Below are 18181 nucleotides of genomic sequence, written 5' to 3' on the forward strand. Positions count from 1 at the left end.
GTTAGGCGTGACGCCATTGCCTCTCCCAAGCCTCGCCCCTGGAGCTTCGCCAAAATGCACGGGCTGTGGCTCGTGACTGGCTGTACGTGCTGTTGACAAAGCACAGACTTGACGAAATAAGCGGTGAAAAATAGCGACTCGCTTTACACACTCTGTCTCTCTTTGTTTAGAGTCGCATCAACGGAAGTGTCAAAGTCAAAGCGTTTTCACGGACAGAAGAATAACAATGCGACAATACTTCTTAGAAGACACGGTATTCATGTGTAATAATGCCAACTTGACAGGTGATTCACAAACTGTGGTGAAGTGCGGAAGGCGGGTTCCTGTTCTTTGTCTATGCTTCCAAGTAGCTGCTGGCAGAGCACCAAAACAGTGAAATGAACTCCCGTGACGTCAAACGAGCCAAATCATATAAGAAGTGTTGTGATTGGTCAGATGTGTCTGACATATCGTGACGTAAAACGCGCGAAATTATTTGACGGAGCGTTACGATTGGTCAGCGGAGTCTGGCGGGGAAACCCACACACTTCCGGTTTGTGAAATCGACACATTTGGAGACACCGCGGTGTGCGGAACAAGACGTGACTTGTACAAAGGTGCTGTGAAAAGTTGGCCAGAAAAACACATAAACCTTACTCTTTGGTAAGTGGCTCACTTTTGTCACTCTACTGCGAAAGACTAACTCTATGTAGCTTTCAGTTTATGATGATTTATCTAAATTATGGCGCGATAAATAATTTTAAACATCATATTTTGTCGGAGCAGATTTCGAGCGTTGTACCAAGGTTCTAACTCCCTCAAGGTGTAAAGAATGTGTCCGTTAGATCTCAGAGGAGATAGTCGGATGGGTAGATTTGTTTTGCTCTGTGGGACGTTTTTAGGAGCTCCATAGCATAGTGTGACATCGCTGGTAGTGCTTGTCCAGGTCTTGTTTGCTGTCTCTGTGTGCAGTGAGCTCGGGTTCCCCCCAAAAGTAAAACACAGTCCCGGGCACCGCTCGCTCCAGCTAGTAGCTAGCGGTAAAACTCGAGAGGAAGCCCGCTAGGTTTCCTGCAAGGTCTCCCTGTCGCTCTTCCGATGATGTTCTGCAGACGCTAGACTCAGGCAAGTCTGTTAGTCATAACGGTTTTTTGGATGTAGCATGCAAAATACCATGTGGACCGTTAGTCTTGGTTTGGGTTAGGGGAGGGGGGCGACTACCTTTTTTTTTTCTCTCACCCAGTTCTTGCAATCTCTTTCCATTCCTTTTCTACCCTGTCTTCTCACGCAACTAGGTCGTAGATTTTGCTGTGTCTAACGCACTTTCTCTTGAGTATTTTATCCCTAATCCAGGACGTGGTTACACGCTTTTAACGCTACTTGTCCGGGTGGTAGAGGGATCGTTTTAGCTGGCAAGACTCCAAGCCCTGCTGCCCGACCCTCCTATGGTTACAAGCTAAACTCTAAAGGCTATGTGTAAATTGTCTAGACAAACATACCCTACATATCCTTCAGCCCTTAATCTTAGTCCTTCATTCCTTCACGACTGTTAGTGTTATTCTTAAATGTTAGATTCTTACGTCAACTGTGTGCACACACATGTCAAGTTCAAGGTGATGACCACTGATATAAGATGGGTTCTTGAACTCTTAATAGTTTGACAAAGTAGGGGGATTTTAACTGTATTTGTTGTGTGGGGGTCCACTCAATACTTGTCATGCATTCCCTGCAAATGGGGGTGTCTCTTCTCGAAGCAGAGGTTAGCTTGTTTTTGACATCCTTTAGGTGTTTTGTCGGAGTAGAGCAGAGTGGCGGAGCATAGATAGAGCTTTGTATTTAGGGCTTTGTATAATTTTTGTCAGATCTACATTTGTTTTTCTGGTTGACAAGAAGAAAAACTGACAGAAATGAAAGCTGAACACAAAAATGCAGAAAAAGACATGAAAAACAAGCTGGAGCCTAACCTCTGCTTGGAGAGTAGGTTTTGGGGGCACATTTCACTACTGTCAAACTCTTTCTTGCCATCCTTGTCAATGCTTGTCATTTTGTAGAAATGTATAACCCTCATCAATTTGAATTTGACCAGTCATTTTTCATTGTAGAAGAATGGTCTTTTCGAAAGAGAGTGATTCGTCTGTGTAATGGTATAAATGTTTGTTGTACCAAAATTGTAGTCATAAACTGAAATATGGTTTTATCTTACATTTGTTGGAAGTGCTGATGCATTGTTGGCAACCTGAGAAAGTTTTTCCATGAAGGGGGACAGAGTATTTATAAATTTTGTCTGTTCACTTCGGAGCAGCAAAATTCCATTCTGAGATGGAAGGTGGGATGCTGGAAACAGACCTGTCCTGTTTACACAGTTAAGAAATGTGACCTTGTCGAGTTGTTTTGACTAAGATACCACCGCAGTGTTTTGGTACAAATGTAACTGAATTAAGCCGTCAACAATGAACCAAGGACATCCATGTTAGCTCTTACTCTTGCGTCAACTAGGCAACCGTTGTCTGGGGTCACATGGAACAGTCGAGATCTCGACCTTGAATTCTTGGGGAGTTAGGAAGTTCCCAACGGTGATAATCCACAACAAACAAAATCACATTAGCAGCATAACATGCATACCAAATTTTATGCCTACTTGTATAAGACATGCTTAGAAATTGAGCAATGTTAACTCTTTTTTTTGGTAAGACACTGATCAATATATTTAAGACTATTTCATTGAAGAATCACAAATACAAGTCTGATTGTTTGAAATAGAAATTCTAATTGTTTCAACTTTCAAGTCAGAATTAAATCTTTCTTTCACAAGAGTTTATTTCACATTTAACCCTTTTGAAAAAAATGTAGAGCCCTTTATAGTAAACCTTGCGTTTTGTGGAGGTCTCCATAAGTTAATTGACAAGACTTTATGGTACGGGTTTGTAGGGGGTCCTGTTTTATGCTAACTAGAAAAAGGCAACAGCTACAGAATACGCTTTTGAGCAGCTATGCTAGGTTCAATTGATGCCAAATGCAAGAAGCACACTCAGCATTAGATAACAGTGCGCTTTGTCTGGTTACAAATTATTACGGCTTACAGAAAAAGGCATGTAGGCTGGCATGATTATCCTGTGGCAGTACCCCCCATTCCTTTTGTTGCAGGTCATGTTGTTTTAGGGCCTCTTTTCTATAATCCCCAGACATGCGGGGTGGGATACCCTGGGCCACATTCCATCCTATCCTTTCTCAACACAGTTCACTTCCTCACAGGACTCAGGCAGTTGAGGCTGGGCAGTTCAAACCTCTGGCAAGAATTGTGATCTGTAAAAGAGAGCTGAAGTCATCCGAGAATACAGATTTGGAAAAACCATCAACGTTCATGTTGGTCTTTTGGTGAAGCAGTCATTCCCAAGTGAGGTGAACTCAAGCAGCTAGTGATAGTGCAATGGAGTTTACTATGACCAGCATTTTTACCCAAGCACACCGGGTCAACACTCATGCTCTCTCGATAAGACCTAAGAAAAAAAAAAGTTTTTCTCAGAGAGTTCGGTTCTTTTCTGCTTAGAGGTTTGACTTTGACACTTGGTGCCAGCACCTATAGCTCCCTCATACACAGAGCTGCCAGCTAGCTTTTACGATTGATAACCTTGAATTGTTACTTTGTTTGAGCATAAATACCATTGGAGACACTTAATGTTTCAAGAGTCAGTGGCTGATGTGTCCTTTTTTTGTCAAAGGAAGCATCCATTCTTTCGATACTAGAGGGAGAAACTATTTTCGAGCACAGCTGTATGCAATGCATATGTACCATGCATATGATTGAGGTATTAATTTGCATGTGGGCACTTGCTGCAGTATTAGAGCCAACCTTCTGGTATTGTAGGAAAAATTTTTAAAAAAGAGAACACTCTCATAACTTGTTTTCATACTACCCTCATGAGTAAAATGGAACATCCCAGGGGTAATCTGACTCAATGTGTACATGTGCTTTTAAATAGTGAGTTGCTGGTGTGCTATGGGGGTAAATGGATAAGATATGTTAACGCTTAACATACCTGCGTGCTAATCCACAAAGTACATGTTGTCCTGGTCGCAGGGGGGGTTGGGTGGTGGTGTTCTCATTAATTCCCCCCAGAATGCCCTGACCCCGCTTTTTTCACCATAATGTCTTTCAGTCACCTTTCGAGTGGCAAAGTGATCACATTTCCATGTACCTTTCTTCGGAGGGCACCAACAAAACATGAACTGATCTCTGTGCCACCTAACAAAACCTTTCCCCACAATGCCAACCCCCTGGACTTTCAATACCCTCTAGGTAACGTAACAAGCCGGCGGAATTCACCAACTACCTGCTGGTTTTCTCCGGTTTGTTTTGCCTTTGTCTCCTCCAAAGAATAAACATGACCGAGTAGTTATAAATTATTGTATCATTATCAGCGTCCTTAGCGGACTGGCACGCTTCAAGTCCGGACAACGGATTTGTTTTGACTCGCCGTCGACGCCTTCCAAGGATTTTCATTCTTGGTTTGTATTGGTGGTTGGGGGGTATCCTTTCCCACGGCTGTATAGGAAGTGTGTGTGGGCCTGTCTATCGCTTACCATCTTGGAAAGTCCTTTTGGGCGATGACTGTTTGGTGGTTGTCTGTTTGATGCATGTGTAAACAATGCGAACACTGTCTATTTTGACATGTTGCAGGTTTGCGACGCTCCAAGTGACTCCTGTTGTCCTGAAGGCTGTAGCGTCAGGCAGGTGTTGACAGTCGCCCTTAAGACACTGTATCAGGTAAGCCAGGTGTGTTGTTTTGGTTAACTTAAGAAACCATGCATTTAGAATGTATCATAATCGCTTTCATTACTTGGAACTTGTATTGTCCCTGAAACCGGTTCACTTTACTTTGGTGGTAAAAGAGTGGCTATTTGATTTCGTAGATAAGGTTATCTCAAGAAAAGAGGATGCAGCAATAGAGAATGCATCTTTTGTCTGCATTAAAATGATAATTGCTTTGGTAAAGTTGGAGCAAGTGGGCAACTGACTGGTCAGTTTTTTCTTTGCCTGGAATATGTGGCAGATAATTTGGTTGGCGTGACATTCGAGTAAACCTAGAACAGTGTTATGTCACTCACTAATAGTCCATACACACACTCGGCTTTATCAAGTGTCCCAGTGTTTAACCAGACATTCTGAAACAGGTTTACTTTCTCCAAGGAGACGGGAAAGTAGAGACGATAAAACGTGTTGTTAACAAGAGTCAGACCGATCGTTTTGGCATGTATGTCATAAATATAACTCAAATGCCTTGTAATAGTCTACTAAAAGAGAATTGGTTGTGCAGATCCAATATGACAGTCCTTAAGTTTCCAATTGTATTGGACATAAATTATGACGAAGAATGTAGGAGATGTATGTATATGTGTCTTCTTGTGTTTGGAAAAATGTCCCGCGAATTATAGACTCTACCTTTGGACAAACTGAAAAAGCAACCATAAATATTAAGAAAATTAATTCAGGGCAATTGAGATATATCTCTGACTAATCTCTTGTTATATATATGCTTGATGCAGAAAAGGTTGTTCATATTCAGCAGAAATATGGAAGATTCAGAGGAATCTTTGATGATATGTTAGTCATTCATTGTGTTACAGTAATGTAAGAATGACTGTTTAAGTACTGTAAATGTTGAAATATTTGATGTGGTTAAATGTAGTAAGGCACGCCACACAGGAAGACTTTTGATTTTCCCTTATTGGTAGGGAAAAGCATCATTAGTAGCAAGGCGACAAAACTTTGCGTAATTGCCATCCTTGGCTTGGCGTAATACATTGAGTGTTATTCTGAATTTAGTGTTAAGCTTTATCGTGACCCCCTCTTGACTCAGCACATTATTATTTTGAATACCAGAAGAGTAGGGGGGACCCAGTGTGCTTGGCCATAGTTAATACCTAAAGTGTGTTGTACTATCTGCTATCAAAAAAGCATTACACTTGGTCTGAAACATTATAACTCAAACTGTCCTTGCTTTCATTAAGTTATCTATCACCACACATTAACAACATGTAGGAAAGGTTTGCATTTGATGTCTTTGATGTCTTGACCTGTGACCTTACAGGCTAGTTGGAGCCTTGTCTTGTTTGTCCAAGTTGTTACTCATTAGTCTGAGAGATTACCCTGGGTTATCTTTGGGTCAGTTCTCTCATGTGTTTCACTTTATGTCTAGGGACCTGTCCAGTCAACCATGTCACACTTAGGCTACACCAAATGTAATTTCAAGGTCCTTGTAACTCTTAAATAATATTGCTAAAAAAAATAAAAGCTAAAGGGAATGTCTGTTTTACATTCAGGGCGTTACTTAGATTTCAGTTGGTGACATAAAGCTGTATGAGGGAGCTGGGCGTGTCAAACCTCTGCATGTAAAAGAACCCAACACAATCATCCCTATGTAGGGATGTCTGTTTGCAAATTTGATTTCATAATCATTTCAAAGTTTCCTTTGAATCCCTTTCTTCTCATCTTTGGCACAAGAGGAGATAGAAATAAACCAGCCTTGCTAACCATTGCTGCAACAGTCTCATACAAAGTGCTATGAATTTGATATATCCAAAATATTATGATAATACCAAGTGAGGTTTGTCCAGTAAGGTCTTAGAATTGAGGAGTCAGTTTTCTTCTAGAAATTGTTCCTTATTTCAAGTAAACATTTTTGCAATTTGGTCACCAACATTGAATAATACCAGAAATCACGGAGACTGAGTTTTTGGATCTTGGCGACTAGAAAGGACTTTTTGTAAGCAATTCCACATTCTAGACAAGCTGTGATGAATATAGTGATGCTTGGCTAAGATTGGAGTGGTGTTATTGGCAAGCATGGATACAGGCCAGCTTCCATGTAAGGGATAGCTAATACTAATATTTGTACAATGAATAGTGTTAAAGTGAAGTCATGCCAGCTACAATTGGAAATAAAATTGTGGTTCCTTAATATTAGACTTAGAATACTTAATTTTGACTTTTAAAAAGTGATCCTGAATTTGCTTATTCATGGTTTTATACATGTATAGTACATGTTTTCCGAACCCTTGTAGTGCCTCCCATTCTTGGTCCTCTCTGAAAAATGGAGCAGCCCCAACTAAGATGCCCTACCCAGAAATAGAACTAGGGTCACCCAGTTGCCAACCAACCAGAAGCTCAACTGTGAGGCTGCTACCAGTTGAGCTACAGGGACATCCCATTTACATGTTTACATGATGTACATGATATATTTTCTCAGATGAACATAGAAATGAAAGCCAAAGGCTTTCTTTTCCAGAAAAGATAATGCAAGACAACATCAATGTAAAATATTGAAGGTAGCTGGCCTTACCTCAGCAATATGAGGAGGTGATTGATAGTGGGAGGGTTAATGTAATAAATCTTGTAGATTAGGAGTGTAGTTCCCAGGCTGATAGCCATCTCTGTAAAGAGTTCAGGTCTATTTGGCCCCAGCAGCTTTATTGCTGATCAGTATCTTATACGTCAATCATGTTACATCTAGGTCAGTTTCCAGAGCTCAACTGCAGACTTCATTTGGTCTTATTGAAACAAACCATGAGCCTAGTTGTAGTGCAATATCTTCCCTTAAATTAAGACTGTATTCTGCAGCTACAAACCACATTCTTTTTCAACCTCCTTGAGTAACTGTAACAGCAATATATTTTAAAGCCTGACAGACTAAATAAAGCTTCTTGCAGTCTATCCACAGGTAAGGCTGACTGGATTCAGTAAGACCCTGGCAGCGAGCTATTATGTGAGGATTTTCATTCTTTTTCACCCTATGTCATGTAAGATTGTTGATATTCAGGGAAGTACAGATGGCTTGCCATTTGTTTGAAGTTCCGACAGTGTGCATGACAAATCTGACTATGGTATGTAAGGAGCTTGTCTGGAAGTGAGAGAGTTTTGCATGCATCTTAACATACAGAATTTTGTTTCAAAGGTCTAAGAGAACTTTCATTCTTTTACGTTCAGTTTTGTCCTATGAGATTGTTGATATTCTGGAAGGTACAGAAGCCAGAAAATTAACCTTTGCGGTTTGTTTGAAGTTCCGACGATGTGCATGACAAATCCACCTACATGGGGATCTCGTCTGGAAGTGGGAGAGAGTCTTGCATGTATTTCGAGAGGGGCTTGTGAGAAATCCAAGTGCCGCACTATCCCCACGCAAACCGGAAACCGGAGTAGTCAAACTATCCTGTGTCTAATCCGCTGGGCACACACCACATCCTGTGGGAACACCATCACAAACTGTGGGAAAGTTGGCACCTCCGCTTGCACAGGGCAAATTTGGTGGCTTCTCTGTAACCATATCCCTATAACGTAAACATATATTCCAATTAGCACCCCTTTGCTAATGAGTCCAAAGGATGTGGTGTTAATAGGTGCAGAATTTGATTACCATGGCTGTCAGGGTTTTTAAAGTCAACTTTTGGCAGTTGAGATAGGGACAGCTTCCTGATTTTCAGAGGCAGGATCCATTTTGTAGGAAGGATCTTCTTTATCTGACATATCCTTCCTGTTACTAGGTCCAGCTGAGAGGAAAAGATAGATTTGGTAGGGGGGGGGGGGGGGTCACATTTTTTTTCTTTGAGACAAAGTGGTATGGGGGCATTGAAACTGAAATGGAGCAGAGAGTGTGTGTGAATTTTTTGCCACTCTACTGTGTGGAGTTTTAATGGATTTTGTGTCAAATTGTGGCATTCTATGGCTTCTTGAGGGGGTTGTCAGGCCACAGGTGAAGACAGTGGTCACATGTGGCCTACTGGTGGTACTGGTCAATCAGAATTTTATGCTTGTCAGAGGGTCTGCCCCCCAGGGCAAGGGGGTGCATGATTGGGGCATAAAGATGGCAATTGTGACAATTTATCACTTGAAAATAAGGAAAAGTTGTAAAACGCTCTTGCTATGATCAAGAAACTTTAAAATCTTAACCTCCTTTTTTCTTTAATTCAAGGAATAAATGCAAATCCTAATACAAAAATGATAATTCACCTAAGAAGAAAGTTAACTACCTGAATAAGATACCAAAGAATGGCTCATTGTTTTAAAGGCACACAAGTCTTCCAATATCTGAGGAAAAGTTTCAATTTGTCGGTTAATTAGGAATGCCAAGTTTGGTTATTCAGAACTTCGGTCTAGAAATTCATGACCAAGCACAGCTGATATTTTTTCATCTTTGAAATTTCTTTACAACTTACAGGATAAGATATTCACAATAAAAAATTCACAAACATTTACAGGTGCAAAAGTGTGAAAGATTCACTGTTACTTTCTAGTTGAAGTAGATGCTTTTAGAGTTCTTAGTGGATAGAAGCATGGATCATCTGATGGATACAGTTACAGAAGTTGCACTTAGAGCCCCACAGTTACAAACTACAGCATGTGCACCTAATGTACAATGAAGATGGTTTTCAATTTTTCTTTCCAAAAATGGGTGCCGCAGAGATCCAGATAATCTAGCTTAGCCCAGAAAGTCTTGTTCAAAGTGCATGGAGCTGGCAGGCATGTTTGAAACATATCCCTGACAAAGAAGGGTATTATGCAGCTCAGGGAACTTTCCCCCTTTGCCATCTTTGCCATGAAATTCAAATGGAGTCCTTATCTTTTCAAGGGTGAAATAGGGTATGGAGGTGACTGCAGTAGTGATGTTTTACCCATGAAGAACTTCTCTTCTCTCAATCTCTGAGCTGAATAGTGATAGCAGGAGGGTCGTGGCGGACTGAATTCCAACAAGCCTTGGACATGGAATAAGAAGATACTAGTGTCAAGTTGATGGTTTGGCATCAGATTGGCCCTGTTCAAGACCTTAAGACACACTGCAAATCATGACTGTCTGTCAACCCCTTCTTGAGTTATTCTCTTTCAATGCTTAAAACAAAATGTGCCCCTGCAGTTCCAATACAAAAACACTAAGGGACCTTAACATTCTCTTACTTTATGTCCCCAGAGCTACAATGTACCTGCCACTCAAAAGTCATAACCATAGCATATCGAAAGCCGAGCTGCAAAGATATCAAAACAGGGTGTTTTGCTGCAGTACTGTTGAAACCCACTAGGAGACCCATTATTGAAATTGACATTAATTTTTTCCAACCCCTACCAAATACCATAAAGTGCCACTCATAGTTTCTCAAGCTATGAAACACATAGACATACACAAAAACAAGCAACACCTAAAATATAAAACAGTCTTGGCATAGATGATAAAATAAAAGTTTGAGTCATTCCCAAAACAGCTGGCTTTTATCTTGTGTTATGAGAATTTGGTACCCTTGAGTAAGGCCGTCTGAGGTCACCCTATGGCTTCCAAAGAAAGTGGGGGCGGGGTCTCCTGAGATATGTATGGCTGGAATCTTAATTTCATTCTCCTTGGGACTTACTTAAGAATGCCTGGCAGTCTTGAGTTGACTGTCTTCAGCTGTTCCTATGAAATCCTGAGCACTTGTAACTAAATTAAACTGTGTAAAGGACATAGTTCAAGTTTGCTAAACAGTGTTCAGGAAGTTTTAATTGGAATAATGTTACTGGCAACCTCAGAGGAGTTGGTTCTGGATATATGTTTGCTTTCAGGTGAGTTTGTTTGCACAGTAACCATGTAAATGTTGCGAAGGTCAGATATAATCTCCATGTTGTGCATGTTGTCACAGTGACAAGTAGTGTGCAAAAGTAGTTGTTAGTAATGTTACATTATTTCCCATTAGTTTATGAAGGTCATCTAGATCATACATTGAATAGAAATCTCATAACCAATTTTACCTTCGCATTTTACCAAGGAGGGTTCTGTTTTAGGTTTTGTTTGTCTGTCAGTATGTGAATCATTGGACAACATTACTTGAGAAACTGTGAATGAATCCTAATTATACTTGTTAGGGGGATAGGGGTCAGGGAAACAAAGATCAAGTTCGATAACGGGTTCCCTGGCAACTTTCAATGGTACCTGTACTTCACTGAAGTGCCATTTTTTTTATATCTCTCGTTCTGGAGTTCATAATTTTTAGTTGTGGATAGCTCTTGGGGAACGAAAGTAAGTGGTGACGTGTTTGGAGTCCCTAGCAGCTTTTTTGGAACTGCAGGGGCAATTTTTGAAATTGAAAGAAAATAACTCCAGATGGGGTTTGAGCCTCAATATGGTCTTTGGTATGTTTTAATGCTGTGGTGCGATCATACCTGCAATTCATTTTCTGTATCTGTATCTGTATCATTCCTTTCTCACAGTGCTCTTGCAACATTAACCCCCCTCCCCCTTGTTTGCTAACTCCTTGTCCAATCAGGTGTAAAAGAAACCCTTTGACCACTTGTACAGGTAGTTTTGTGGGGACCAGCACTCTCACTACTTCTGTTACCTCCCCTGTGGTTACTAAACAAACAGGAGTGGCTTGGGTCAAGTTGACTTTCCCATCCATGTAAACAGTGTTCACCTCTTCATCTGAACTTAAGCTTCCCCATGCGGACAACATTAACCCTAACAGTGTTGTGGGTCAATCATAAAGCCTTAGTACTTATCAACCTTGACATGGAAATGGTTAAACACTAGATACTGTTTATGTGCTAGAAGCAGAGCTCTAGGGACAGGTGTAGTTATTTTCTCAGGTGCCAGTTGGATACCTAGATAGTCATTGTCAAAGCATATCACTAAGTGTGAAGATAAGATTGAAACTTTGTTTCCAGTTTTGGATTGCAGTTTAAAGATTAATGTTTGCTTTCAGGAGCATGACTGAGATTATTTGAATGCAAACTCAAGTAAGGTTGGTGATCAGTAATATAGGCAATGTTCATGTAATTTCCTTTGCCAAGAAGTGTGTGTTTTCATCATCGTTCGTGTGTCTGTCTGTGTGTGTATTTGTGTCAACACACTGAACCAAGAAAGCCAAGGTGGATTATCTTTATATTCGGCATGTGGGTAGGTCTTGATAAGACCTCTAATGTCTAAATGATTGAGTTTTGGATAGCCTGATTAAATCTCGCTTATAGCAGCCCACCAAACATCCGCCGGAGGGGCCAGTTACAGCCCTGGACAGCGGAGTTTGTGTTACACAGACTAGGTTTTGGATCCCTAGCGACTTTCTAAGGTACTACAGCAGAACGTCTGGTTTTGGTATCTCATGTACAGGACATGCTTTGGTGGTGATTTCTGGTTTGTAGAAAGTTCTTGTGGTTAGAAAAAAAAGGAACATAACTTTGGACCCTCCACCAACTTTCTTGGGAATTGCAAGGGGCATTTCAGTTGCAGACTTTAATGAAAGTATGCCAGACTCAACTTGTAAAAGGGGTAGTAGGTCAGGGTTATAGTGAGGAGGGAAAATAAGCAGGTTTTGTCTGGGTCAAGTTCAGACCGCAAACAGGCAAATACAAAGCCACTGTTGAAAAATCCCCCCAGGACCATCAGCCCTTTGTTTTGTACTTGAAATGCAATCAAACCTGGCCAAGCTTTTAAAAGGGGTTAGTTCATTTTAAAAAGAAGTGGGAGATATAGAATGAGGTAGGCCTTTTTCTGATATAAAGTTAGTTTATTGTAATCTTGCTGTTTGATTTGTTGACATCTTGCATTGCTCAGTTTGGAATCTTCCACTTTGATTGGGAATGTTTCTTTCAAAATTCCTACTGGCTTATCCACTCCCCCAGACTTGTCAAATAGACCAGCCCACAGCCACAGACATGTTGCTGAAAGATAAGATCCAGTCACCATTGAGGGTCTGCATGCTCTTTTACCTAGGGTATAGGCAACCTATTTTGATTTCCTGTATTTAATAGGGATAGCCGTCTTATTTGCGTATTTCGTAGCGAGGTAAAAAAAATTTGCGTGATTGCCTTCCTTTATTTCAGCGAAATACATGGAGGTATTGTGTTCTTCTGAATTTACATTGTCAGTACCCCCATGCAGACCCTCACCATTCTGTAATCCTTAGCAGTAGAGGTGCTTCTGAAACAAATATGTAGGAGGTTTTCCATCACCATGGAGGTGGCCCAACAACATGGTAGACAGGACCTAAGCAGGCTGAAGACATTTTTAGGTCACCAGTGGCAGGTCTAATGGAAAGTGCCAACATTATTGTCATGGGAGAAGATTAGTTGTACAGTAGCACAGCAATCTTGAAGAAGTATTGTCATTGATATAGACGGGTGCACACACATACACACACACACACACACACACACACACACACACACACACACACACACACACACACACACACACACACACACATTTCAAACTCTTAATTCTCTGAAAGAGAACAGTCCTAAAATCATAACCAGTATATACTATAGGCCACCCAAGGTGCATCCATGCAATTACTTCTCTTTGCTGTCAAGATTGTAAATACCCAACACACACTTAGTCCCAATTTTCTTATCAACCATAACAGTGAAAACAGGAACCAAAGAGGACTGAGGAAAGTAGAGTGTATCGCACCTGCTATGGGTTGTCCGTTACCATGGCAGTTGATCTGGTTGAGTTCTGGTGTGTGTCAGTGTCAGGTGCTGGTGATAAGGAAGGTTTGTTGTGAAGTTTTGTAGAGAGATTGTGACTGGGGCTTCTTGTTGGATTATGACAAAGAAAACATGGATTTTGAAGTCAGAGACAAACTTACTAAGTGGTCAACAAAAACATCTCATATGAAAACTTCTCCTTTCTTGCTGCTTGTTCAAAATAATCCAATACCATCTATCCTATAGATAGATTAAATTACATTCTAGGAGAGGACTAAGCCCACACTATACATACAAATATACAGATAGGTAGATATGTCAAATAATGTTTAAATCTTAGGATTAATAGTGTAAATGATATGTTGAACGTAACATGTTGATAAGTTCATATACCTGTGGGGATTCCCCATTTCTCACCCTTCAAGAGAATCAAAACGCATTGTCACAGTTTGATGGTCAAACTTTGTTCTAATTATCACTTTCTCCTTTGAAGCCTAAACTTTTGGGCCAAACTAAACTATGTTTTAAGTCTGGCCACCAACATCTGTTTACAGTGTAAACACATAGTACAGCCCTTCCTTAACAAGTGGACAATATCCTTAAATCCCCAACACTATGAAATCCTTTTTGTTCTCCCGGCTGGATTGTTTACAGCAACATGGGAAGAAAAGACAGCAGAACTCCTGAATATACCAGATTAACTAAGGGACCGTACGGCATTTAGCGAGGGGGGAGGGCCGGTCGCTAGGGGGGGGAGGGCCTAGCAAAAAATATTTTGCCAGGGGGAGGGCCCAGCAAAAACAATTGACTTGGGGGGAGGGCCAAGCAAAAAAAAATTGCTTGGTCTACCAGCAAAATTTGTCCCTTAAAATCCAAGAAACAGCGTTTCAGAGGGTCAGGATTTCAAAATTTTTCTGACCCTCCGCAAGGGATCGCACAAGGTTGGCGCTCGGGACAAAGTGAAAATGCGAAAGGGGAGGGGGCGGGGCTTATGCATCGCCCTCGAAAACCTTTTTCACTTACAGAAATGTTATTAAACTCTAGATTAGTCTGCCAGCAAAAATTACCCCTGTCCTATTGCCCTCAAAATGTAAGAAATTGCGTTTCAGAGCTCGAGGGTAAAACTACCGTAAAGATTTGCAAATTTCCCTGGATCTCTTTTGACGTGACCGGCCTCGCGCCTTTGGTGGCCGACATCGTGATAATGTGTTCGGAGGGATTTAATTTTGTATTTCTAAATTGAAATACCATTAACCCTCTCAGCACGAGAAGCCACTATCGTGGCTTTCCCATAGGACACGAGAAGCCACGATCGTGGCTTCAGGTTTAATTCCGGCGGGAAATTCAAACTGACTACTGTGAAATGGGAAATTTGGCAGAGTCTGCCAATCAGGATGCTTGTATCTTTGACCAACCAGAAGGGATGTAGCATTTGAGCCCTGTTTCTGAGGCCTCCAGCGTGTGTTTTGGCTTCAGTTTTCTACAGGTTTATTTAGTAAATTTAGCAGAAATGGAGACAATTTGGTGGATAATTTTGTTGGTGGCTTACAGGAGTGATGACAAGGAAATCCTTGAGGGACAGCAAGGCAAACACCCAGCTGTTTTTGTTGAGATCAAATGAGCTGATATCACCATGTCTAATGAGTTCTACATGCATGCTTCCTTGTTGTTTTTCTTGGGCATGAGGAGGACCAGGTCAGGTCAGAAAGGTCACCAGGTCTCAATTGACATTTTAGATACTCTGATACCTGTTTCTCTACCCAAGTCATAAGTAATAGGATTTATTTGACTCCCTGATATGTGGAGAACATCCAGAAAAATAATTTGCCATTTAGCACAAGGCATATTCATTATTTCAATAGTACAACTACAGGTGTGGGGAGGGGGGCACAACTGTTTATTGGGGTGAACATTTGTTTATCAACACTGAACTTATTTGAAATCATGCTTTGATTTTTAGTTTTTGGTCATTCTAACAGCATACCAGCATTGTGTATGTATAATTGAGTACTTCTACATAGTTTTATGATAAATGACACAAAAAACTCAGTCCCTAGCCAAATGTTTTCTTTTGTGAAGCTTTTTTTGGGAGTGTTGCAAATGTGTTTTTGAGTGGTTTCCATGACGATTGCTGTCCTCAGATTGATGGTATGATATTTATTTTGCTTGTTTTGGAAAGGCCATTCTGTGAGCTTTCCAGCAATATATAGTTTTCCTAGTCTACTCCTTACATAACAGCTGTAATAATAATACACAAAAAGTACTAATTGACACCTGTATAGACTGAAATTATATGTCGTATATGGTATACAGGAAAAAATTTTATGACGTGTTGAGAGGGTTAAAGTTAGCTTTATTTGCCAGCAAAATATTTCCCTCAAACTGCAGGAAATAGCTTTTAAGAGGGTCAAGATTTCAAAATTTCCCCGGACCTACCTTGCGATTCTTCGTGCCTTTGGCGCCAGACATGGTGTTCAAAACGTCGTTGTCAAAAACTTGAAACCCTCGTATTTTTTTTTTCATAGAAATGTCATTTAACCAGAAAATTTTCCCATAAAAAAGCAATGCACGAAATCGTGACAAGAAAGCGTGGCATTTTTAAAAGATCCCCAGCAAGTCTGCGTTCTCGTGCCCGCCGGCGGCTAGGGAGATCGGTCTACCCCGCCGTGGGAAAATCAGCGTCATGCGTCGGCGCCCCCCTCCCCACTACAGTTTTGGTTAGTCGAATCGTGTTGTCGTTTTGGTTTTCATTTTTCCCCCGATTTACCGTAAGTTATTACCACCACAGAACCAGGAAAAAGTTAAAAAATACAATGTAACGTTATATGTACATGTACATTGAAAATGGTTTCCGTCAAGCCGCTCCGGGCGGCCCGCGAGCTTGCAATACGTAAATTAAAGGGGCGGGGCAAGCGCCGCTTCATGGCGCAAATCTACTAGAAATCCAGATACAAATGCTTTTTAGGTGTTGTTTTGAAAAACATCAAAACAATGAAATAGCTGCTATAAAGCAAATATTCATGCCTCCATGAAGCAGATATTTATCCCTCTATTATTAAGCAAATAGTTTGAGCCATTCTGTTTTCCTTTTTTTTACTAGGGGCGAGAAATCTGCTTTGCGATGAAAATCATGAAAAAGTAGGACGCAAAGCACATTTCCAAATGGGAGCGCATGTTTTATTGGCATCTTGAATATTTTTTCAAAGTTGATAGGAGGGGGGAGGGCCTAGCAAAAAAATATTTTGCCAGGGGGAGGGCCTAGCAAAAAAATTTTTACCTGGGGGGAGGGCCTAGCAAAAATTTTTTGACCCGACCCTCTGGCGACCGGCCCTCCCCCCTCACTAAACGCCCCTATGGTCCCTAAAGGCTGTATTGTAGGTAGGGCATGCCGCATGATGTAAACATGGGATTTGTTTTGAAGAGAATAGTGGTCTCATCACTTGTATGTGTGAATTCGATAGCCTGGTATCTAGCCATATCATAGCTCATGAGTCTCTTCTGTCCTCTTTGTGAATACTGAATTTGAAGAAGTTTGGACAAGTTCAAAGCTGTCTTCAGGACCCATCCCTCCATCCCAAGGACAGAAATTTGTTTGTTGGGTTGGACAAAATCTTTAATCGTGTATTCAACAATGGATACAATAAAGCTTAGTAGTAGCCCAGACTGTCATTGGTTCAGATTTGAATGTTTCTTTTAAAGTTGGTATAAGAAACTAAGATAACAAATTTGTTATCTTGAGCTTGGTGAAGTGTGCCTCTGCTCCGTTTGGTTTGGGTGACACTACAGAGCGAAAAGGGGGTTCCTATCATATCCGACTGCCCCAAAAAATATGTACATGAAATGCATTTTTGTTAGCTTCAAATGGCATATCTAACAACAAAAATCAACAGTATATATGCCCAAACAGTAAAAGGGATGAAAAAAAATGAAGCTGGAAACACTGGGCCATTTGAAATCTGCCCCTCAAAATGCAGAAAAATGGCATTATTTTGGAGGGATAAGAATTTCAAAATTTCTGGGGGAGAATGCCCCCAGATTCCCCTATAAATCCTAACCGTACACAGTTTAGTTGCTCATTTTGTAGTTTTGCTTCCTCAAAATGAGTGGGCAAACAAAGATTTACAGCTGGAGAGAGGCCGGAGTGTGGACTTTGGTTTAATAGGGGATTATAATGGATATTCCTTCAGGATAACCACTGCCTGTACAGGAAGAGAAATAGCTTTCCTGCCAAATTTTCTAGGTCAGTGTTGTCCTTATGATTACAAGGTAGAAACTTTCCCATTATGCCGATATCGAGTTATGTCTTCTAATTAGGAATTAATGATCCGAAGTACAATGTAATAAATCACATTCTGGTCAATTTGTATGATATTACAGATAAAATTTCCACTAAATGGAGTCCCCTGCCAGTAGCAAATTTAATGAAAATGGGGTTAGTGATGGAAGTGACAGTTTATCATCCCCTAACTATCCTCAGGTCATACATCCAGCTGTGGCCATGGGATGTTAGTTTACTGTATGTGCTGTTAAATTTACACTACATTAATGTATTGATAAAAGGTTGTGTTACACCAAATTTTGTGGGTTTGCTGTACATGTATATTATGCAGTCTGTTGAACTGTTATAAAAATTATATGCATTCTTCTATTCCTTTGCCAAAGCATACCAACATTCAGGTTTCTCATGTAAATATATGATCTAAAAATTCAAACTTTTATGGTAATAGATTTTGGTCCTCCAGCTGTGACAACTGAACCCCA

General features: G+C 40.7%; 1 protein-coding gene across 4 annotated transcripts in view; it reads left to right on the forward strand.

The window, feature by feature from the left end:
- Window positions 1-488: 488 nt before the first annotated feature.
- The window catches only part of LOC118411236 (LHFPL tetraspan subfamily member 2a protein-like), a 55316-nt gene continuing 37623 nt past the window's right edge, over window positions 489-18181 (forward strand). Inside the window, exons 1-2 of one of the 4 annotated variants that reach the window (XM_035813374.1) lie at window positions 489-642; window positions 4658-4753. The gene's annotated coding sequence lies outside the window, so the exon portion shown is untranslated. Of the gene's footprint in view, window positions 643-889; window positions 1105-4657; window positions 4754-18181 lie in introns of those variants that run through there. The other 3 variants (XM_035813378.1, XM_035813373.1, XM_035813376.1) reach the window with 3 other exon arrangements.

This window comes from Branchiostoma floridae, chromosome 3 (assembly GCF_000003815.2).
Source record: "Branchiostoma floridae strain S238N-H82 chromosome 3, Bfl_VNyyK, whole genome shotgun sequence".
Taxonomy (NCBI): Eukaryota; Metazoa; Chordata; class Leptocardii; order Amphioxiformes; family Branchiostomatidae; genus Branchiostoma; species Branchiostoma floridae.